Genomic DNA, 10,326 nt, shown 5'->3' with positions numbered 1-10,326 from the left:
GCAGCTACAATGCCCAGCTTCAGTCTACTGATAGCACTTGAGAATCATACTTTAACATATGTACATGAGCCCCATAAGTCATATATATTGGGCCCCAGGGCCCCAAATGTTAAAACAAAGGGCCGGCCGTTTCTCATCAAAGAAAGCAGCTTCCGTGCTCAGAATATGTACACAGATAGCACCTGAGAAGTATATTGTTACTAACACCCACACACCCATCCACCCCACACACGTAGGACTAAACAGACAGATCGTATTATCATAATTGGAAATACCAGCGTGAAGCGTTAAGGCTGTTCCAGTTAAATTACATACCCATTGGCTGTTCCATTTAATTTACATACTCCCTCTGAAATGGCCCCCAAAAGGCTGTTCCGTATAATTTACATACTCCCTCTGAAATGGCTGTTCCATTTAATTTACATACTCCCTCTGGAATAGTTTCCCCTGAATCATATTGCATAGCCTCACTGTGAGTAAGAGAGACTATTACCAATTGGCTGTTCCATTTAATTTACATACTCCCTCTGAAATGTCCCCAAAAAAGGCTGTTCCGTTTAATTTACATACTCCCTCTGAAATGGCTGTTCCATCTAATTTACATACTCCCTCTGGAAAAGGGGACTTTTTACAATTTCTTTATTTCGTCGGTCGCAACACATAGTGGCGTACGTGAAGGACAAAATACGTCTCCGAGCAAAACATTTTTGAAGGATATGCTACTAGTAACGGAGTCGATAATCGTCCACTGTTATATCTCAGTGGCCCGATTCCATTTGAAATTGAAGTATAAAGTTCAAACTATTATACTGTATCTTTAATAGTTAACAAGAAATAACTATTATAGGATTAAAGCTAGCTCGAAACCTATACGCCACTATGTGAAACGGAAAGTTTGAAAAATCACTCTACGCCACTATGTGTTGCGACCGACGATTTTAAGTGCTACGATAGTGCAACCTACATTCAATTAAAGCTTGTGACTTGGACTTTCACTTTTTACATTTTCTGCCCAATTGGGCGACTTTTTACAATTTCTTTATTTTAAGTCCTCAGCAAATAAGGACTGTAAGTTTGGGTAGACCGATAACATGCGGGTATAGCCGTATTTGTGTACAAATATATAGCCTTCTAGTTTCTTCTTCTCTTCTTTATTTTCGTCTACTTTTTCTGCGTCTTCTTGGTTGAATCATCAGAGAAAAGGATACGGAAAATGGCGATGGCCATCATGGCGACACAGATCGCCATCCTGAGATAAATAAACACATTCCCCATTCCTGTCCTTCTTGATGTCGCAGGAGCTCGGAATGAGATAACGCTCTGAAGAATCATATAGGAGACAGTGCAAAGGGGTACCAGCATGTTAAGAACCAAACCAATCACTCGCATTACACTCTGTAAAATAATACAACAAAGTTGAATTTTCATTTCGAGTAAGTTTTAAAGGATGACTCCGGTAATCACAACATTATGCCTTATATGAAAGAAAAATAATTATCAAGCACGAATCACGTGGTTTTATTTAAAACAAACTCATAGTGACCATAAAAACGAATAAAAACATTCGTCTCTCAACACGCGGTATTCAAAATTCCCGGGCGCTGAAATTGTCGAGTGCAATGACGTCCCAGTAATATAATAAAAGCTGACGACAATTGAGCACAAATAACCATTACGTCATTGCACTTAGACAATTTCGGCGCGGGAATTTTGAATATCGCGTGTTGAGTGCCGACTGTTTTTATTCGTTTTTGTGGTCAATATGAGTTTGTTTTGAATAAAACCATGTGATTCGTGCTTGATAATTATTTAAGGCATATATAAGGCATAATGTTGTGATTGCCGGAGACTCCCTTTAATAAAGGCAGCTGTGTACTCTCAGACATGCATGCAAGTGCCATAATTTTGAAATTAGGCCTATTCACCCAAGACAGTACACATTTTTAAAGGCAAGACATCAAAGAATAAAATATAAATGGGCAATTCCATGGTAACTCGTGCTACACTTTATGGCGTCCTTTTACATACTTTGTGCTCCAGCTTTTAAATTGATTTGATTGGAATCTGTATTTTTTGTATTTTAATACCCAACATTCAAGGCTAGATCCTCATAGTATTGCTAATTCAGGATATCAACTTTTGTATGTATGGGACAGCTGTAAAAATCGGTAACTCGTGCTACGAGCAGAGGACATGCTTAAAAATCACTCATTTTTATTTTGATGGTGTGCTAAAACAAAAAACACTAAAGCCTTATTGATTATATGATAAGTAATTGCTATAATAAGGTTTGTTTTGGTATACCTTAAAAAGTTGTGCCCCTCATAGTTTTACATTGACTGGCAAAAAAACATGGTAACTCGTGCTACGGTAACTCGTGCTACAGTTTGTCCGGCCATATATAAAATGGTATTGTTCATCTAAATGTCAATTTTTTTTGATAACAATTCCTCAACAACTGGTGTAATGATCAAATAACTCAATCTATGTACAAATAACCCTCCAAATAACCCATCTATGTACAAATAACACTATTCAGTGTATGTACCAGCATACAATGTACCACACACATTACATACAAACATCCCAGCCTTACATACGCCTTGCTTGATCCTGTTTGGATATTTTATTCTGGGGCTTAAATTTAAACAGTTAAATTGAACAGTCAACAATTGATAAGACTTTTACTTCCATGTTAATTGACTCTAAATTCCTCACAAAACTTGTAATGTTCATGGTTATTTGCTCTGTAAGTTTTTTAAAAATTGCTTTCTGAGTTATGGAATGTTTGGTCATCTTTTGGTTGAGACCATTTCTTGCTTGGTGCAAATACTCTAGTTTGCCTGATTTCAATCACTTCACTAAGCTGGAAAATGAGCCTCATTACACTCAACAACAAACCAATTTCCAATACAAATCTCAGAACTATACAAATCTCAGTATCAACAATGTCACTGTGGCTGTTAATCTCAGGATTTCCAGTATCTATTTTGTTTGTTTTATTTCTTCTTTTGCCTCGGTTACTCATTCAGTGGATGTTTTAAGGTATCCTCTGTTCTTCCATGAGGCCCATATTAATTGATTGGTTCTTAGGCTAGATCCTAGGGGTGGAGGGCTAAAAATTTTGGTTGCATCATTTTGACCAGGTATTGATAGTGGGATATATGCTAAATAGCATGTTTTTTAGAGAGACTGTACAATGTAAAGTCTTTGAGCTTAAAAAAAGGACTTTATTGGTGTGTGCAAAAATTTGGTATAAATAAATTTACACTATTTTGGCACATGATCGGGGTGGAAACTGGCTCCTTGAATCTTATCTCTATCTTTGCCTTCCATATTTTTACTTTAATTTTCCTGCGACAGGAGGTCACTTTTCTCTTTAATTTTTGGCCCCCACACATGTGTGGTTGCCTGGTTGTTTGTTTCTTTCTTTCTTTGTTTGGCTGTCCGGGCGGAAGCAAATTCATTATTCCACTGTACAGCTCCAACACAATAACTACAAACTTGGTACCGGTAGGGTGATAGAATAATGGTGACTTGATGTGCTGTGTAGTTTTGTGTTATGTTATTTGCATATTTATGAATATTAATGAGCTTATTTACAAATTTTGCCTACATTTTCATTAATCCACTTTGCAGCATTATAAACACAATAACCAATCAACTTCAAACTTGGTTTGGTTGGATATGGTGGCCTGATGTGCTGTATAATTTTGTGTCATGTTATTTGCATATTTATGAATATTAATGAGCTTATTTGCATATTGCATATTATTTTTTATTTACAAACCTTTGTTATTTACACACTTTTGTGTGTGTGTGTGTATGGGCACCTTAATTACGAACTGCATAATTCTAGTTTGTCATGGGGCAGGCTGCCCCTTCCCCCACACTGGCTACACTGCTGCTAGAAAGCTGTTACCAATATCATGGTCACATATAAATGCATATTCATGTAGTTGGGAGATCCTCTATTGCTGCCAAGTGGTAGATTTTGCATTACCTTTGCTGGTACCGGGGGAAGTGGGCTATGGTAACTCGTGCTACATCGGTAACTCGTGCTACTGGTAACTCGTGCTACAGTTTTAAATGGGTCATTATTATGTGATGGATAGTGTTTTGTATATTAATTTCTTATTTTTACTCAAGGCACTACTAGTAGAAGGAAAATAATAAGTGGCATCAATTAAATTGCCAACATTTTGAAAAATATATAAAAAATGCATCTTTCGGTAACTCGTGCTACGCCATATTTAGTGCTATGAAAACGCAATGAAAGAAAAAAAATAGTTAACAATACCATGGTCACATATAAATGCATATTCATGTAGTTGGGAGATCCTCTTGCTGCCAAGTGGTAGATTTTGCATTACCTTTGCTGGTACAGGGGGAAGTGGGCTATGGTAACTCGTGCTACAGTTTTTAATGGGTCATTATTATGTGATGGATAGTGTTTTGTATATTAATTTCTTATTTTTACTCAAGGCACTACTAGTAGAAGGAAAATAATAAGTGGCATCAATTACATTGCCAACATTTTGAAAATACATAAAAAAATGCATCTTTCGGTAACTCGTGCTACGCCATATTTAGTGCTATGAAAACGCAATGAAAGAAAAAAATTAGTGGGGATTATTTAAAATGTGTTGGATGTTTCTTGAAGACCATATTTCAGAGATATAAAATGTATCAAATTTAACAGAAAAGTGCCCATGTTTAATAAAATAGGCCCACTTGGAAAATATCTAAGTTGAACATGAGTTTTTCACTTAAAATACACTCTCCAAAGAAACTTAAAAAAACCAAAAAATGTTAGAAAAATGCCGAAAAAGTTTATAACTTGAACCTTACATCTGTTTGGAATAATATAAAAGTTAAAAGAAATATATATTGGCAATTTCATTTTTTTGAGTCATGTCCACTTTTGCTTGGAATTGCCCAAATACAGATTTGGTGTAAAAATAATAATCATGAAGAAAATCGCAAAAAGGTGAAACTTTGGCAATTTTTTTTTTTGCACATCATGATCATAACAAAAAAGTCTCTTTCCAAAGACGCTCCATTCCCAAAACGGTTTTGTTTTTGTTTTTAATTTTTTTTTTACGTTGGTCTTATTTTTTCAGATATTTACCATATAAGGCATCAAAATGAACTTTTTAAATCCACAAACGCTTATCTGCACAAAAGATGCCTAAATCCATTGCATTTTTTTTTTTTTGCATTTTTTTGCATTTTGTGAAGAAATGAGAAAAAGAAATTGGACAAAGTGGTATGCAAAATGAAGGGGCAAATCTTCTCGTTCAATTGGTGGCATCAGTATCAATGACGCATACATGCTTCTAATGGTATAAGCCACAAAGCGGTACATCACTGATGTTTTAAATTCACTTCATTTTGGAAAGCTTACTATCAACGGATTTCGTTAAAATTTTGGATATGTGTTGCTAACACATTAGGGAAATAATGTTGATATGTAAAATGGGAATAAGTGGTCCCTGATTTCTTTTATGACTTCATGAACTTGGTGCTCCACAACTATCAAAAAACGAACCGGTTAAAATGCTTCTATTTTCAATGTTGAGCTATATTTTGTATTTTGAACTTGCGACACTATTTCACTGAAACTTAATTAAGCCATAGGTAACAGGTTACCACAACCACACTACAGCAATGTTGAAAAAGATTGTATTTTTTGTCACCTATACCACCATATTAGGTAGTTTTCCGTAAGCTTCATTTTTGTGATTTTGGTAACTATTTTATATTTATTTGCCCAATCCATCTCAACTAGGCAATCTAAATTGTACTCACCATTTACATCGAAGGTATTTTAGTATATCCACCTCACACATTTCCATTATATATCCAGTAACAGACAAAATATCAAAATTGATGCCTCATTATGACATGTATGATATCACAGACTATCACATGTATTCAAAATTGATGCCTGAATTTGACCTGAACCAATTGACCTATAACCTGACCTTTGATGACCTTATAGCCTTTTTTAATCTCTTTTCCTTACAACACATAAATTTGCAAGAAAAAAAAGAAGAGGGGTTCTGATGAAAATCAGGGTATTATTCCCCCTTAATGTGTTCATTCCATTTGAAAATCACACTCCCCTGTGGGAGATAATTTATTTCCAAAATCTTCCACAGGGGTAGTGTGGATTTTAAATGGAATAGCCCGTTATATGACACGAAACGTAACCTACCTCTGCTTCGATGATAGTACCCACCACTACTGATCCGATGAATGATAGTGCTGCGACAACACCAACAATTGCAGCAATCTTGTCCAGGTCCATTTGTTGTCGTCTGCTCTGTTGGTCAGACGACGACTCAGCTCCACGTTGAAGATAACGGTACAATTGATGAATCATTGACAAAACTGGAATCAGCAAAGTCAATGAAAAAGTTTATGGTTAGGTTATGGTTATGGTTATAGGCCGTATAAAATTAATGTTTTGGTTCTCGTCCAGAGGATTTTCATGAATTGATGAGGGAGGGAGGTTTTTTGTTTTTTGTTTTGTTTTGTTTTTCAATGTAAAATTAGCATTGTCAGTAGTTTTCGGTCTTCTCCAACAGTGCTCGAGGAAACGATGAGGCCCTTTTTTTCAAATGTGAGATTCTGAGGATAAACCCCTAGAGTACAAGACTTGGAAGTGATGCTTGTTTTCTAATAAACTTTTTTATTTGTATGAAGATTTCATAAATCATTCCAAAGTCTTAAAAATCTATTAAAACAAAAAAATCTGACAAATCCCAGAAATTGAGGAGGAGGGACGAGAACCAAAATATTAATTTTACACGGCCTTATCGATAATCAATTATCGATTATAGATAATCAATAATCGATAATCAATCATTTAACAATTATTCAATGTTGAAAAATTTATAGGCCTACGCAACCGACAAAACTGGGAATCGCTAAGGATGATTCCTTCTGGGTATGGGGTTGTGCGGGGAATTAATTATGGCTAATTAATTATCGATTATCGATAATCAATTATCGATTATCGATAATCAATTATCGATTATCGATAATCAATTATCGATTATCGATACTCAATTATCGATTATCGATCATCAATCATTAGTTTATCAATATACAATGTTTAAAAATGTATAGACCTACGCAACCGACAAAACGGGATATCTGCATTAATTTGAAAATATGATTTTCTCCAAAGTGCTAGAAAAGCACACTCTTTGACCATTTCTATGCACATCGTATCTCTTGCAACTCGAAGGAACAAAATTTGTTTCCGATTTGGATTTCAACAGCTTAAAATTGACATTTTTCGTAAAATGCACATCAAATATTTTGTTCTGAATTGGAAAATCTCTCTTGGTATAAAATGAAAAATATTTCGGATTTTGGTTGTCAATTTCAAACTTTTTTATATCAATCATCATATCCGTGGGCACGTGGTACTCTATTTTGAAAGCCATCCGAGTCTCCATTTTGACAAACGGATAAAAACAAAAATAGTTTTAACATTGTCATCTATGGAAGAAAAATCACAAAACTGCCTTTTTCTCAAGAAAAAAAATTGGGACTAGAAGATAAATTTTCTTCAAACTCGTTTGATACTCCATGTAAATGATTTCGTATACGCTAATCCGAACCCAAACCTAACCATTATCCTTCTAATAACCCTAACCCTAACCCTAATCCTAATTTCGTGTAAAATAAGGCTATATGATGAAGAAATAACCAAACTAGGCCTATATTAGAATATTGGAAACTAACTCAATAATAGCCTCATACCCCAACTCTGCCTGCTGCTTTAGCTTCACTCTTGAATCTCTGTTATGGAAGTGTGACAGAAGATTGATATGCAACCTCTCAGAGCGTCCGAAGTTTTGTGTCACGTGACCCTGCTCTGTATGGGCTATTACAGAAATAAAAGGCACATACCCTATAGAAGACAAATTTGACACTTTTTCTGCCTCCGCAGGAGGTAGTTTGCTTTGAAATTGACACCTAAAATGCCGCACATTGCGCGGCATGTAGGCCGATTGTACAAATTTATATTCTGACAAGTACTCTAATTTCCGCCCAATATTGAGAGCCCAATATATATCCCCCACCTCTCTGCGGCATACATAAATTCGCCTATCGCCATTTCCGAATGTTCAAAAAGGTAATCACGCTTCCTCAGCATGTGCAATAAATTAGCATTAAAATTAATCTTATTCTATAGCGATTCTAGAAACACCTAGCACGTGGTGCCAATGGCGTGGGTCTATCAAGTTAATGAATTATGCATTAGAATATTTTCAAACTCATATGTTGTATAATTGAAGACCGAATTAAAAAAGACTAGCTTGCGTATGCCGTCCTGTAAACCAGGCCAAAAATGCCATACTGCGCAGGTCAGCAACCAATCACGGCGCGCCTTTGTCATGACGTCAGACGCAAACTAGTCTTTTTTTAATTCGGCCTTTAATTATAGGTTTTAGCCTCAGCGCTCATCAGCAGCTTGTTTGTTAAGATAAAATAAAAATAAAATGCAAGAATCATCTTTCCCCACACAATACTTCTTACAAACAAGGTGTTGATATTGGCCCTTTCGATGCAAGACAAAGCACAAATGAAGGAAACAAAACAAAACAATAATGTTTTTGATTTTTTATTCAATTACACATACAAAAGAGTAATGGCCTATAAAAAGACCCCCCTAAATATAATAATATTAATATTATTTTAGTCTTGAATACAAAATATAATAAACAAGAATAAAAAAAATCTGATACGAAAATTTGTTACTCTGAAACGTTACAATCGTAATTTTCAGTCAAAAAATCCACGAGAAATGACTCTTGATACAACTTGGGCAAATATTTAAAAAAAAAACAGAAACGGCTGCCTGCATCTGGAACTCTTCATCTGAAAGTTTGAAGGTCTTATTTCATACATCAGAATTATCTGCAAGATTGCAAGATGGCTTTAGGTGACCGTGGCCCTATTGGCTATACTAATGCACAAATTTAGATTTTCTTTCTATTTAAATAATATGTTAAAGCTTATGCCCTGTAGATTACATTCGGTTCTTGAGATATGGCCTGTCAAAATGGCGCGAAACCAAAACAAAAATTGGCAACAACTTTCTTTTTATTTTCTATATTTTGACAAGTCCAGTTGCCAGATGATTTTCTAATTACATGCATGAATTATGCAAAGTAAAGATTTCAGATACAATTAGTATAGTACTGAGGCATGGTACATGCCATGGGTAGAACACACACTGTAGGCCTACTACAAAATTACGATTGCGTTTTGGCAAATTTCAATTTGCATAATTAATGAGGGCCACTTATTAGAAATGTGATTAGGGCCCTAATTAATTATGCAAATGGAAATTTGCATGGAAAAAAACATCCATATATCTTATTTTGTAGCCGATCTGAACATTTTACTTTGTACAATTCTTGCATATATAATTAGAAAATAAGGCCTACCTGGCAACATTGCATAACAAAAATAAAAGAAATTTGTTGCCAACTTCTTGGTTTCGCGCCATTTTGACAGGCCATATATTTTGGTATAGGCCTAAACCGAAAATCCGATTAAAATAAAATTTTCAGTCTTGTAATCAGGAGAGAATGGACTCACATATTTCAATCAGACAAAAATCTATATCCAATAGCGTTACCTTAAAGCTAGCATTATAAGTGTCTCCTTAACTAATAACAAAAGGTGCCCACTGGTATCTTGGAGGCATTGTCTTTTTAAAGACATTTCTTGTTTATTTTGGGAATCCCATGTCTTCTATAGGGTAGGTGCCGTTAATTTCTGTAATAGCCCATTGTGTCATTTCCAGGACTTTTTCAGAGGGGATGGGGCAATGGTGGGCAGGGTAGCTTTTAAAGGGGGAAAAATTTGACGAAAATGGTTAAAAAAAAGGGCTAACATAATTAAAAAGAACAAAAATGCATATAATCTTACGCCACTGGTCATTTCTGAGACCAAACTTAAACACTTCATCGGAGATTTCGCCTACCAGGATGTTCCTTACCTATAAGTGCTAGAACGATGTCAATCCCGTAGAAATCGATAGGTAAAGACAAGAATTCCTGACCTCCATCCTGAGTCATAAAAAAAAAAAAAAAAAAAATCAAACAGGTTTATCTTGCCGATAAACTACCAGGTATATAGGAATTTACGCAGCTACAGGTCCCGATGGTGGTGGTGAGGGGGGAGGCACATCATCAATTTTTGGTGGGTATGATCCTCCGGAATTTTGAGGTGGTGGGTCTTTGGGAGGTGACGTCTACCGGTAAAAGGGGGTCTTTCGGAGCTGCGAATGGTCAA

The sequence above is a fragment of the Amphiura filiformis genome, chromosome 13, assembly GCF_039555335.1.
Source record: "Amphiura filiformis chromosome 13, Afil_fr2py, whole genome shotgun sequence".
In the NCBI taxonomy this organism is placed as follows: Eukaryota; Metazoa; Echinodermata; class Ophiuroidea; order Amphilepidida; family Amphiuridae; genus Amphiura; species Amphiura filiformis.
Note: the sequence above shows the minus strand (reverse complement) of the source record.